The sequence below is a fragment of the Mixophyes fleayi genome, chromosome 5 (genome assembly GCF_038048845.1).
Source record: "Mixophyes fleayi isolate aMixFle1 chromosome 5, aMixFle1.hap1, whole genome shotgun sequence".
NCBI classification, from domain to species: Eukaryota; Metazoa; Chordata; class Amphibia; order Anura; family Limnodynastidae; genus Mixophyes; species Mixophyes fleayi.
The window spans coordinates 11,313,046-11,328,786 of NC_134406.1; positions in this window are offsets into that span (position 1 = coordinate 11,313,046).

Here is a 15,741-nt window from a genome sequence, read left to right on the forward strand (position 1 = left end):
AAAGAAAGTGAAAGACATTTGGTGGGGTCCATGTATCAAGGTTAAACTGCAGCAATTATAACTAAATGTTAGTGTTCCATTCTTATTGGAGTAAATGCAAAAGAAAAGATAATTTCATTTTAAATAAGATGCTACAATATATTGAGTAGATCAGGGGTGGCCAACCAGTCAGAGTCCAAGAGCCAAATAATATCAATAGGTACTGCAAAGAGCCAACTTTGCCTTTTATATGTGTGTGCATATACATATACCCAGTATACACCACTGGTAGTCAGCATATCGATGCTGACTACCCCAACAAGACTCACCCCGACGTCTTCACAGCGAACAACTCATTCCCGACCAGGCTTCAGGATGACTGATGTGACAACCGACTGCAAGGCATCGCGAAAAATGAAGAAGCCGGCGAGAGTTGATGACGTCACTGGCGACCGCAACGCTGTTATCGGTGCTGTTAAGGGGGTAGTGTTAGTATGTATGCGGGCATGGACAATGTGCAACACTTTGCAAAGTACATTGTCAATGACCGCATACTTACATTACCCCCGTAGTGACGTCATCAACTCTCGCTGACTTCTTCATTTGTCGCGATTCCTTGCTGTCGGTTGTCACATCAGTCGTCCTGGAGCCTGGTCGGGAAGGAGCCGTTCGCTGTGAAGACATCGGGGTAAAACTTGTCGGAATAATCATCATCGTTATTCCGTACCCCACCCATATAAACATGCGCATACATAACATACACACATACATTGAAAATATAACATAATTTACAATATTTGCTGGGCAAAAAAGAAACTACCGAACATTGCTAAAATGTTCAGAATAATCATAAAATCAGCACAGCTATTACTACACTGCTGTGTCCAGCGGAAAAAGAGTTACTTATAGTCTCATTACAGTAGCTCACAATGCTACTGCATCCACACTGCTAATGCAATATGTCAGACATCTTAATGTGCCCCTCTGACCTCTTTACATGCCCATTGGATCTCCACACATGCCCCTTACATGCACATCAACCTCCCCCCAAGTCATCCGACCTCTCCACACGCAATCAAATCTGCTCACATGTCCCAGAAATGCCCGTCAGATATTCCCACATGCCTATCAGACCTCCCCACTTCTTCCATACATGCCCATCAGACCTCCCCACATGCCTCTTACAAACCAATCAAACCTCCCCACATGTCTACAGACCCCACACATCTCACGTGCCACTTACTTGCCCCTTACAGGAGACACATTTCAAAGCTCATAGAACCACATGTGGCTTGAGCGCCACAGGTCGGCCACCACTGAAGTAGATTAATCGTGCATCTGGAACAAACCCTCATTTGTGCTTCGCAAATTCTCAAAAAATAAAATGAAAATTTTGTAAGAAATGTTAATAAAGATGTAGTAAATATTTCCATGTTACCTATTGTAGAAGGATGAAACTTGAGAAAATATTGTGCCTCATGTAGAGTTGGGGGTAATTTTGGCTAAATGCCAAACATAAGTTGCATCCGAATTAGAGACACATTCTACATGGTATACTGAGGCTGACGCATTTCAACTGATCGTCATTATTATCAGTTAGTAACTTACACCACGGGTATAGCTCCCGCAGCAGATACGTTTCCTGACCAGCATGTCTGCATCCAGGTCTATATCAGTCGCATTTACTTTAACTCTTGCACTCTCCTTACCTCCCTCGATTTGTCTCTTTAAGCATATGCAAGAAGCGATTGACTCTGCACAGAGACTCAAGTCTTTTATGTGGACATGAGCAGTAATGAAATTTGTATTTTATGTTATGCTAAATTTCTTATGTCCAACTCTACATGAGGCCCATTGACTCTAAAGGAGCCTTAAAGACTTGTGGGCTCAACCTAACATATTGGTGATTGCCCATCCATCCGGCTTCCATGGGTCCCAAAGTGTTGTCAATCATAGCTTTATCAAAGGGTTTGTTTGCCTTTATGTGACTTTAAAAATCAATGTTACTAACCAATAATAATACATTTCAGGGTACTTATTTATTTGCAGTATTTGGCAGGCTCCCAGAGCTCATTTTTTGCCAGGACCCCTACCTATTACTTTTGGTATTGCTCAGTTCACTCAATAGCATAGTATAGTGCTTATAATACTCTGTTGGATCTGTTTGACCATGGATAGAGGTAAGTACCAGATTTATGTAAGTGCTAAATGCAGTAAATTGGATTCCAGGGTAGAGACTCCTAGCAAAGTACGTAATTCTGAAGAGCAAATTTTATCAGGGGAAGACTCATTTAATTTTATACATGTAACTTTTACATATCTTTATCTAATCTACTTTCCTTCTGTGCATTTCAGCTATGCATTAAATTCAGTAGGTTACATTTTGTTTTTTGTTACTTGTGGTTGTATAATTGTATCTAGAGAGTATCTTTATGCCATGTCCAAGGGCAATGGAAATACTCTCCCTGATGATATAAAGATCATTGAAATAATTGAACCAAACTAGAAAGAAAAGTCAATTTATTTACTATGGAGTGCAGGTACAAGACAATAAAATAAAATAGAAAACAATATATAAGCACAAAATACCAGTAAGCTAATGATTAGAGCCAAGTCAAGGAACAGAAGATTACATACCCTTGGGAGTTCTGAGGGTAAATTTATCAAACCTTGTAAAAAGGTGGAGACATTGTCAATAGCAACCAATCAGATTCTAGCTATCATTTATATAGTACATTCTAGAAATGAATAGCTAGAATCTGATATGGGCAAGATACATGTACCCCCTTGTTGTCACTCTTTGTACCTTATAACTCGCCAGGGAGAGGTGCAGGCTTCATAAAGGGAAAGAGCGGAAGTATTTTGTCCTTTCAAGTTGATTGAAAACTAATGATAGAGGGCTGGGATCAATAAAAAAAAAGGGAAGGGATAGGGCAGGAAATATTAACAAAAACAACAATTTAAGTAATTCGTTGTTGACTATGGTATTATTTTGCACGGTGTAATTTTGTATTATTCATAGCTGTCTGGGCATTGTGTAGCACTGTTAAATGTCTACTCTGTTCATGTCCTAGGTGCGGTGCTGCGGACCATTTACAAATAATAGACAATAATCATAATGATAATAATAAGCTACAGTTAATGGGTCATAGGCACAGTCCTACACAACACAAAATGACAAGAACACTGCTACCCCTGTTTCTGTGTCAGCAATGGTGCTGGATATCCTGGGGAGGGAGGTACTTATGGAATCCAATACCTGTGAGATCCGACAACGCTACAATGACGTTTTGCCTCGATTCAGATCAGAGGAAGCAGGAAAGTACTAAGTCAGGGTCGGTTCTCGGTTTGGCGTTGTTTGGGAGGGGTTTGGACGTGCAAAATTAACGAGCCAGCTCGCGAGCCTACTCGGATCCCCTAACTTTGGATGGGCTCGATTTTCAGAAAACTGAGTCTGAGCATCTCTATTATATGTTTTTAAATGTATAAACTTGTCACATTCAACCATCCTAAGGGTATATACTGAAAGTTTGCAGATGTAAGTTTAAGAGAGATATGTAATTTCAAATGAACGCCTCGCTTTTTGCTTACATTTTTTGGGAGTATATTGTATCATAGGTCCCAATGTTAAATAGAGCAGGTTTTCCTCTTATTTCTCTTCTCTGATCTCCTAATGGGTCCTGTGGTACTTGTCTCCATTTGGGTCATTGTGGATTCAAGTTGAAATGACTATAGCAGCTTGTGATGTGCTATCCTTCCATGCATTTCATTTTAACATCTTAACATATAATTAAATAACTGGGGTGTCAGGATCCCTAGCATGAAAACTCACAGAGAGTAATGTAAAATGAAACAAAGTGGTTTATTAGGCAAAGAACATACAGGTTGGACTGAGATGAAGCAAATAAAAAGCAAATAAACACAAGCTGTAATTTTGTAGAATGTACTAAATACATGATAACTAGAATCTGATTATTTGCTATAGGCAACATCTCCACTTTTTCAATCCAGCAGCTTGATAAATTTACCCCTGAATGTCCAATTTAAGCAGGGAGCTTTGGAGCTGGGACACAGGTGGTGTAACAGTCTACAGGCACAGGAATACATGGAGGACCATGTAAGCAGACAGTTGGGAGTCTGGAACAAAGAAGGGGTAACAGTCTGCAGGCAAGGGTACACAGAGGTCAGGGAAGCTGACAGCCAGAAACATGGATCAGAGGAGGTGTAATGGACTGCAGACAGGAGTAAACAGAGGTGTAAGTATGCTATTTAGCAAGTAGACTGGATCAGCAGTGGTGTAACAGTCTGCGGGCAGGAGTACATGGAGGACTGGGTATGCGTCGAAGCAAGGTGACTGGATCAGCAGAGGTGTAATGGTCTAAAAAAGACATACACGAAGGTCCAAGTAAGCTTGTAAATGAGGGGACTGTAACAGCAGAGGTGTATCGGTCTGCAATAGTAAGTATAACAGTAGCCAGGAGAAGCCACATCCACACAGGTAGGAAAGACTCTCAGGAGGACCAGACAAAACTGAGGGTCAAACAAGCCAGAGGTCAGAAGATAGCTGGTCCACAATGATAATAGGAAGAAAGCAGGAGTGAGGTCAAAGCGAAGCCAGAGTCTTAGTCATAAGCTGAGATGCAAACAGAAGCAGGAGACTATACCAAGAAGTCAGTCAGGATCAATATACAGGAGTTACATTGAAAGTCCAGCAAAGACCATTGATAAACTGGCCAAGACTCCTGGGAGAGGCAGTCTTTTAAAGGCCAGAGACAGGAGTAATGAGCTTAACTACAGGTGGGAGAAGAGTCCACATACAACAGCAGCCCCTTTGGTGGTACAGAGGTAATGCAGATGTCGGGTTCATTATAATGGCAGATTCTTAGTATAGCCAGTGGTTCCCAAACTTTTTCAGTTTGCGGCACCCTTAGAGTCTCCATAATTTTTTCAAGGCACCCCTCCAAAATAATTACAGAGCAGTCACGTTTTTCAAGTATTTGAGTCAAAATAGCGTAATAAGTATTTAGGTCAGGACAGAAATACTTAGTAAGTTGTGTGCAAAAATAATATACATAAATCCAATCGAAAATAATATTTTGATATATTTTTTTCAATTATATTTCTGTCAAAGATTAATTTACAGCTAATATTAAGAGGAATAAGATCAAACAATATAAAACAACAACATGTACAAATATCATCACACCGTGCCCCTTCACACTGTGCCCCTTTATCCATACACTCCGTGCCCCTCTTCATCCACAAACACTGTCTGCCCCTCTTCATCCACACACTGTCTGCCCCTCTTCATCCACACACAGTCTGTCCCTCTTCATCCACACACTGTCTGCCCCTCTTCATCCACACACAGTCTGTCCCTCTTCATCCACACACTGTCTGCTCCTCTTCATCCACACACCGTCTGCCCTCTTCATCCACACACTGTCTGCGGCTCTTCATCCACACACCGTTTGCCCTCTTCATCCACACACTGTCTGCCCTCTTCATCCACACTGTCTGTCCCTCTTCATCCACACACTGTCTGCCCCTCTTTATCCTCATGTTGTCTGCCTCTCTTCATCCACAGTCTGCCCATCTTCATCCTCACTGTCTGCCCCCTTCTTCATTCTTTTGCCCCTCCATTGCTGTTTCCTTTCACCTTCCCCTCCGTTTCTTTACTAACCATAATTGGCCTTCTTTCTTCTGTTTCTTCTGTCTTCTCTTCTATCTTCTTACCAATGCGGCGGCGCCGGGGAGCCAGCATCGTCCTCTCTTCTGACGCTCCTCACTGAATGTGTCGGGCGTGAAGACGGCACGTAAGAAGCGAGGAGGGAAGAGGATGCTGGTTCCCGGGCACCGTCATATTGGTAAGTTGTTTTTTTTGTCCCCTGGCTGCGGCACCTCTGTGACAGCGCCACCCAGCGCACTCTTTGGGAACCTCTGGTATAGCCCCTTTCAGATAGGAGCTGCAAAAGGCTAAGCAGCATCCCATTAGAGAGTGCTGCAGTGTAGCGGGGCAGATCGTGAGACGAGGTTTCTTGTATTTTAAACAGCTTGATCAGGTAAGTTTCCTGATCCCACCAGTGACCTAACTTACCTATCCTATTTTATTTCTTCTCAAAAAACTTTCTCTCCCACCAGCAGATGGTTCTGTGGCCTTGTTAAAAATGCCTAGTATAAATTTCGCCAATAGCATTTTGATTGGACCTTGCTCATATTCCTATAGATCATCTCATTTAACTTGACCAAGGATGACCCTCAATCTCACATTATTTTATCTGAAACGTTCTTCCATATCCATACTTTTTGTTTGCACAGCCTGTTAACTTCATTTATCTAATCCTGTTTGTTTATCTGTCAGAAAAAAATGAGATTTTAAATACAAAGAAATTTGAGAGAGTGAGTTTTTATGAATATTTTTTCAATCTTTTAATACATTCGGGTCTATACATCATTCTTAAGTTTTACTTGTGAAGTCTCAGGAATCAATCCTATCCCTCATAGAATCCTCTGCGACTTGTATTTATATATTGATAAAGTGCCTCAAACAGCTAAGTGCAGTATAACAAGGCTTCAGTTACACTGACTTAAAAATAGTAAAGTGGCAAACACAAGCATGTTCAATGACTTCTCAATGTCAGACATGGTGGAGAGAAAGGATCATAAATACAGGATATTTCATAATTTAGCAGCAGGAATGACAAAGCTCTGTGTATTTGATGGAGCCGGAGAGTAAAAGGAATGAAATGAGAGCTGAGTTTATACATGCTCAGTATTTTATAATATGACATGAATAGAAGGATGAGTCAACTGAAAACAGAGTATTGCTGTGAAGGCAGAACACTGGGGTTTCAATCTTGAGGACATTAGCAGGTTTATGGACCTCTACAAGTTATTTATCAACGAAAAAAATAAAGTTGCTGTAAGGGGTATAGGGAAACAAAGCAGGAACAGCAAAACTATTGTACCATTTATTACTATCTATCTATCTGTCTATCTATCTGTCTATCTGTCTATCTGTCTATCTGTCTGTCTGTCTGTCTAATATCTACCTATCTATGTATCTATCTCATTTCTATCTATCTATCTATCTATCTATCTATCTATCTATTTATCGATCTCATATCGATCTATCTATCTATCTATCTATCTATCTATCTATCTATCTATCCCATATCTACCTATCTATGTATCTATCACATATCTATCTGTCTATCGACTTACCTATCTCCTATCTATCTATCTATCTATCTATCTATCTATCTATCTATCTATCTATCTATCTGTCTGTTTGTCTGTCTAATATCTTCCTATCTATGTATCTATCTCATTTCTATCTATCTATCTAACTATCTATCTAATATCGATTTCATATCTATCTATCTCATATTTATCTATATGCCTATATATCAATCTATCTATCTATCTATCCCATATCTACCTATCTATGTATCTATCTATCTCATATCTATCTGTCTATCTACTTACCTATCTCCTATCTATCTATCCATCTATCTCATATCTATCTATCTATTTATCATCTATGTGTGACTGGATCACTTGTAATTAGCTTTTTTTTGTGGATGGATCATGTAGAAATCATTTATTATAGAAATGTATTCAATCAGAGGTGCAGGCACCAATGTATAATTTGAAACGCACTAATTGTGTTACATTGGGATGTGTTTTGTATGCAAGTGTTGTTTGAGTTTGTATCTTGCTAGAGGAAGTCTGTTTGCTGATATCAAGAAATGTTAAGTAAGTCTTTAAACACCTGTTTAGCCTGTATACCCAGCAGGGGGACGCTGCCTGACTGTCTGGCATGACTGCATCTCAGATAATGCAAGCATCAAGTTTTAGCACATAACAGAGAAGTGTAAATATTGTTAGCTTTGCATTGCATGTTTGGGTAAACAAATTGCATTCTGATTATAAAAATAGCCTGTGAGGCAGTGTCCAAAAAACAGCACTGGCTTCTATTGAAAATTGTTCTTCTCATTCCATCTGACCTGAGCACTGATACCTTCAATCAGTGTGACTGCAAATAAAAATCACTTGCTTCAAAGACCTGCTTGAGAGCATCTTCCATGCTGAAAATCCTATGACCTACAGATTAGACCCAAAATCTAATCCGTTCCCAGCTGTTTCTGAGGTTTGGACCCAGCACCCAGCACCACTGCTCTGCCGCTACCCAGCAGCTCTGGCCAATGTGATAGGTCAGGGGGGATCCAACCACAGCAACCCTGATCGATAGGAAGAGGTCAAGAGTACCAGCCCAGGTAAACCAGTAACGGGGTCCACGCCGAGCGTCAGTTACCCAGAAGAAACCCGGTACTGGATGCCAGTAAGGAGTCCAGTGGTGGCAGCATTTGTAAGCCCCTCCTACTGTGGCAAAAGGGCGCATTTAGGATAACAAAAGTGAACGGTGGCAAAGTAAGCCCAGCCTGTCACACTATCGATGAATATAGTGACTTCAGATGTCCGTAATGGAGTGGACGAGAGAATCCTATCTTTGGTGAGTGATGTTACACCATACTTGCCAACATTAAGATTTTGTCCTCCTGGAGGGCGGGCATGGTGGGAGGCGAGAGGGGCGGAGCAAGGCAAATAGCATCCTTTTGGTCCTGCTCCGCGATGAAAGTGACATTTTGTAGCAGGTGGCGTGGTGAAAATGATGCAATTCTCCGAGAATCGCGCCATTGAGGCTCCCATCCTGCTCACTTCACTAGGAAGTGGGCAGGATGCAGGAGAATTGCCTACTCTCCCAGGAGTCCGGGAGGCCTACCCGGAATTAGGGAGTCTCCCGCACATTGCGGGAGAGTGGGCAAGTATGTGTTACACATATATTACAATCAGTTATACCTAAAGGGTCAGTCATTAAGGAGAGCAAAGCATAAAAAAGGACTAACTGTGCACCTGGGCCAAACCATGTTGCACTGGAGGGGAGGTAAATTTAAAATGTTTGGACAGATTTATAGCTGGGGTAGAACGAGTCCTAGATCAACTTTAAATTTCAGTGTAAAAATAAAGCTATTAAGTATTTGTGTGCTACATGAAGAGACAGCCAGTATTTATCTTATGTGCAAAATAATAAACTAATTTGCACCCCTTCCATTGTAACATGGTTTGTCCCAGAGAACATTTACTCCTTTTTTTGCTTTACTTTTCTTAATGATTCTGGCCCAAAGAATATAATTTAGATATACAAGCAAATCCAGCTAAATGCTACAGAATTGTTCCTGGATAAACCAAGCAGCAATGTAATGGATGTAATTGCAAATTATATAGTTTTTTTGGATGCAGGGAAAGCACTGACTGATTTTGCATGTAGCTCACAAATACTGGGCAGCTTTCACACACTTTAATTGTGCCCCCCCCCCTACTGCTTTTAATAACTCAACTGCTATAGTGCAGAGGCAATTAGAGAGGGGCTAAAAGTTGGAAGGAGAATGAGACTGGGTCTAGTTTAAGTCACTCTTATTTTTTTAATTAAGCGATCATTTTGTCAAGTAGACATCTGACAATAATGTTCCCTGACTTGTGAAAGTTTTTTGGCACACACCAAGAATGATTACTCCCTTACCCACTTATGACTCCCCAGCAAAGATACTGCTGGCTGTATATAGTTTGTATATAATTTCTCCTACCTGTATTGTGAGATTAGCCCACTGATCAACATCGTCCCAAGTGAAGCTGACGTTAAGCTGAACATTTTTTATTTTGCTGCCTTTTGTTTTTAGTAGGAGTATCTCCTTCTGTATGTCTGTGTTCTTCTGTATGGTGTTTTTGTTTCCTATATCATCATCATTTATTTATTTATATAGCGCCACTAATTCTGCAGCACACTCGCATCAGTCCCTACCCCAACAAAACTTACAGTCTAAATTCCCTAAAATACATACAGACTAGGGAAATTTGATAGCAACCAAGTAACCTACTAGTATGTTTTTGGATTGTGGGAGGAAACTGGAGTGCCCAGAGGAAACCCACACAAACACAGGGAACATACAAATGCCATACAGATAAAGCCATGGTCGGGAATCGAACTCATGACCCCAGTGCTGTGAGGCAGAAGTGCTAACCACTAAGCTACTAATGTTGTGCTCTGCTTTGGTAATTGTCGGATACTAAGGGTAAAAGTGCTATAATGCAGTCAACAGGCCTGAATCATTAAGGGACGTAAATGCCGATACATGCCGTATTTTGAGCAAAATTGCACTGCGCGTGCTCAGAAAAGGACTATACACCAGTGAATGCAAGTACATCCAATTATTCTGCGAACACAAATGACACTACTGCCTACGATTTCTATGGTGGAGCGGGGAGGGGACTGGACATATGCATATAGTCAATATACAGCAAGGGCATCCCAAAGTACGCAGTAACAGCATCCGTTTTAAGCACTGGGCATCTCTAAGGCACGTGATTCTCAGCCGTATCATTTATTTGCACCATCTACAGGGCAGATTTAGTGCCGAGTGATAGTGATAACGGCTGTATATGCACGATAGAACATGTGTTTGCAATTAGGAGCAACTGTAAAAATGCAATCTATTTACAATAGCCAGTAATAACATCCTGATGGGAAGAAGAAAAAAATAAGTTTTTTTAAAAAAATGTTTACATTAATAACTATATTATTAACAGGTGTCAATTTATTTCATAATATTTTTTCAATCTGTGCATCCAGCTGGGAATGATCTACACAGTGCTGCCTACGCATTTCACACCAATAGGGCTCCCCTATACTTTTAGACACTCCATTCCTCTCACACATGTACAATACCAGCAGTACCCCCACATCATGACGAAAACCACAATTTCCACCGTAACAATCCCAGCATTATTATTTTAGCGCTGCTCCCCCATATATAATTCTATCATCAATATGGCCCCACACAATTGTATGAGCAAAATGAATATATATTCATTTGCCTGTCCCACAAAGAGGGAAGTTGTGGATGGATATGAGTTTCTGTGACTCAAATTAGGAGCAAGTGCTACTTCCAAGTATGCACTCATCCAGCGTAACATTATATAATTTGTTACAGGAAGACTATAAGGGACATATATGAAAACTGGTGCAAAGGGAAAAGGTGTGCAACTCATAGCAGCCAATCAGACGTTTGCTTTTCGAGAGTCTGATTGGTTGTTGTGAGTTCCATCCACTTTTTTGTGCACCAGTTCTCATAATTGTGCCCTATATCACCCATCTCCCTGCGATGTTCTGCAGTTTATCGACTGGGGATCCTGAGCCAACCAACTCTGCTGGTTGACTCAGAAGGGGAAAATAAATTAGAGTGACAACCAACATGGAATCTTTTGGAAGCACCAAGCTAACATTATACCCTGGATATAGTACAGTGATTTTATCCTCTATTACAGTATAATTGCATAGACTGAACAATTCATCCTAGGAAGCTGATTACATATTAATCATTCAGACATCATCTATATTTAGAGGAGGATGTGTCATTTTCTTTAATGCTTCACCAACTGCTAACCTGGGAGAAAATGTCAAAACCAGAAAACATCATCTCTGTCAAATTAATTAAATATAATATGTAAGAGAACAAAAAGAGGTGACAATATTGAAAACGACACAAACCAACCAGACAAAGGACATAAAATAAAAAAAAATGGTGATTTCATTAATGTCCTTCTCTTAATGGAACATGTTAAGCTTCCAAATGGTTCAATAGGTCTTATTGCTTAGGGAAAGAAACTAGGAAACCCTTCAAAACCGCTACCAAACAATTAGTAGTTGAAGAAAATGTGCGCTTAAGTGAAATCTGCAAAGTGGTTTTATTTAAGGTATTTCCCATGTGACCATCTTTGAACCTGTAAGTTCAATAGTCTTCTTACGCTACAAGCTGAAAATAAGCCAGCTGCATCCTCTGAAGTTGAAAAAACAAATCATCTGTATCCAAATCTTCACTTGAGACATTGTAGGAAAAAGAAGCAGATTACTGAACAATGAAGATATCAAGATTATTGTTGCCACGTCTTATGGGACAGTAGGATTTTCACTCGAGGCCTCAGTATTACGGTGTGATTGAGTTGTCAAATCATCAGACCTAGCACATCTATTTAAAGATACAATTTGAAGCGTGATGACAAGTGTAAGTAAATGATAAGGAAAATGCAGAGATGATCTTGTCCACATAATTGTGCTGTACAATAATTGGCAAGATGGTAGTTTCTCAGAATAAACCGATAACAGCGTACAGCGCATATAGTTATGTCTTTGGGTAAGCAACAGCTACCTGTGTCAGAGCGAGATGTACGTCCGTTTACATTGCATATAGTTGACGTGAGGAGTGTGATCTCTAACAGGGGCAGTGGTGAAATATTGGAATATTTTTAGGTATTAATTAGGTTGAACTTCAGAGCTCATATTGGTCCTTCAGCGGATTGTCCTTAACATAGTCACTGGGCTAGGATTGTGCATCCCCAGTTGGAAATCAATTCGAGGCACAAACACAATTGAAAAATGAAGTTTATGAAGTAAAAATCCTTGAAAATGATTTTAATAAAAAATAAGATATTTCTTTGTTCGTGATGTAGAATAGTCAAATTGGAAAAAAAAATGAAAAACCTTTTTTCTTCTATTGTGATCATCCGTAGTATAAAGGGAACAACAAAAAAAATAAAATAAAAATGTAAGCAAAAATCCATATGAAGAGCGATGCTGCCAAACACTATGAGCATCTTTAAGTGAATGAATACGATCAAGAGTAACCTGGACTCACTTTAGTCTTAACCCAATCACAAGTGTTATCTCCCGCCGGCCTCTGTGCAATTGGCTGGTGTGCGGGAAAACAATTCTAAGGCTCTTTTATGAAAGTGCAGAAACACAAGGCAAGTATCATATTGTAATGCCAGGCAATATATTTTTGTACTAAAGTGCCAATTATAACAGAGGGTACATGGATTAGCATGGTAAGATTCCCAGTGGAAGTATCTGGGCGTCTCCTCAGTGGAGGATATGGGCAGATGAGGGTGTTTCTTGCTGAATGTGGGCTAAGCTAAGTTATATACCTTGTATTGTGCCCAAATGCAAAACTATGCTTTTCAGGATAATATATTTGAATAAATGGAGCCATTAACAGGAAGCCACCGACCCTTCCCCCACCCAGAAATGGACCTGATTTTTTTGCATAATCGAGGATGCACAGATTAGAAGTTTGTCTATTCTCCCAATGGGGCAGTTAAGCACATTCCATTTGCACTTTATATGAAAGCTCACAAGTCACAAATGATGAAATACTTTAAACACACAATGTGAAATAACTAATACAAACAATATGAGTGTCCTCTTACTCTCATTAATTATGCAAAAGATACGTCTCCTAACAGACATATATGTGAGTTTTGTCACGTCTATAATGAGCTGAATATGTGCAAGCATGGCTTTACTGTGCTCAGCCATCATAACATTGCTCATTCCCTCCCCCATCCTGCTTCTGTAGGCACAGGCAGGTGCAAGTCTCAGAATTGGGCAAGTTATCATAAGCACATATGCGTTCGTCCAGTTTCTGAGCATACACAGAGCGATTTGACGCAAGATACGCTTTGCGCTCTGGTGTAAGTTCCCGTTCTACAACAGGCTCTTTATAATATGCTTATGCCTGTGTTCAATCCTATCTTGGAGAGTGCAGAAATATGTAGCCGTCACAGACTAAGCAAAAGTAAATACATAAATAAATATTTTAACAAATAAATGCTCTCTCCCTGGACATTTCTGCCCTAACATATGCCTCTTAAAGGCCACATGTTGCTTGAAATTCACCACTCAATCAGAGAATCCTGTAAATCTTGCAAAAAGGTTAAATTATTTTTTTTCTTGGAAGCCATGCCGCAATGCAATGGGGGCAAATTTAAAATGTGTATAGATTTAAAGTTGGGAGGGGGAAGGGTGCAACCTAGCTGAACACTCACAGTGTTATATTAAAGCTGCTCAGTCATTACGTTCTACATGCAGAAGCATGCAATATGCAAAAAAATTAAAATTGCAATTAAATCTCTCGCTTCTTTACATGATTTGGTGCTACATTTCAGCCCTTATCTTTATTTGATCCTAACTCTAAATCATACCTTATGTTTATATTTTGCGCAAGAATACCAATAAACTGCAAGCTTGTATGTATGCAATTTGAGTAGCACTATGTTAAAGAATATTGACTGAGGTATGTACCTTCATGGAGCATGAACCATTTGCATTACGCACCCTTCAGTGCCTCTCTTTGTTCTGTCTTGAGACTGCCTGTGAAAGTGCATATTACGTTTTTCCACATGTAGAGATACCCTATAAATATAACAGCTGCCATTATTACAATATTACAAATTGATTGGAATTGAATACAGTATTTTAACAAATTGTGGCGATTGTTCCCTGGTTTTTTATGTCTGCTCTGACTGTTATACATTCCGTCATGCAACACTTGAAAAATGAGTCTTGTGACTCTAAATGGAGCCTGTACATTGAGCACAAGGAGGGTGCCAAAGGTGCTTTCGGCAAACCTCCCAACATGTCTATCTATACCAGCAGGAACTAGGGGCGTGATCAAGTCAAATTGGGGATGTGGTCACATTGTGACGGAGCAATGGCCATGCCCCCAGAGGGCTGCTTAGGCCCCTATAATCGGGACTGTCCTGCTGAAATCGAGACAGTAGGAAGGTGTCTTCCTTTCTTTGGCAAAATACACGTTAAAATGGACACTACTAATTCAATACATTCAATTATAAGCCATGAAATCTTTAACGCATCTACAACTAGCTTATAGCCATTGCCGTCTGCTATTATTAGAACTTTGGCAGATTTCAAAATAAACATTAATTTTATACATATCATACTTGCCTCCTACTGGACTGTCCGTGTGCTTCCAAATTCCCGACAGCAGGCACCCTCCCGGATGCCGTGTGTAGGCAGGCCTTAATGATGTCATTCACGGCCTTAAGCCCCACCCCCACCACACAATGCTGCAAATCACTACAGGGGTCAGTTTTATGGTCATCTACAGGAGGGGAGCAACGAAAAGTTGCCAATTACGATATATGTTTAAAATTCAAAAATATTTATTTAAAATATTTGTACTGTATACTGTGCTGCATTTTTACTGTATTTGTGTTTTGTTTTTTTCATAAAGGCAGCATGAAAAATATGAAGTATGTGGTAACCAAAAACAACTTTTGCGTCATCTACGAGAAACATAAGCCCATTTACGCTCAGTTCCACATATTCCACACTGTTGTTCCTACTTCTGTGCACTTTGAGTTCTGTTGTCAATAAAAAGTGGCCATAGGATAACTGCCCTTAGGATTACATACCCTAACAGGTGTTGCCTCTATTTTAGTGCGTATACTGCATGCGACTATTTTAGCGCTGGCTGTGTCATTTATTTAAACAATCTAAAAGGGCCACACTGTAGACATTCGGGGGTATATTTACTAAACTGCGGGTTTGAAAAAGTGGAGATGTTGCCTATAGCAACCAATCAGATTCTAGCTGTCATTTTGTAGAATGCACTAAATAAATGATAGCTAGATTGTAAATGGTTGCTATAGGCAAGATCTCCACTTTTTCAAACCCGCAGTTTAGTATATATACCCCTCACTCTCTGTTCTCAGCCACAGAAGTGGTACATAACACAATTTGTTTTATTTTTAAAGTTTGGTCCAAAGGTGGAACGAAGTTTATTTACACTATGAGAGAACGGAAACGGAAAACTAAATCTGGTTTCAAAGCATTTTACGCGCTCA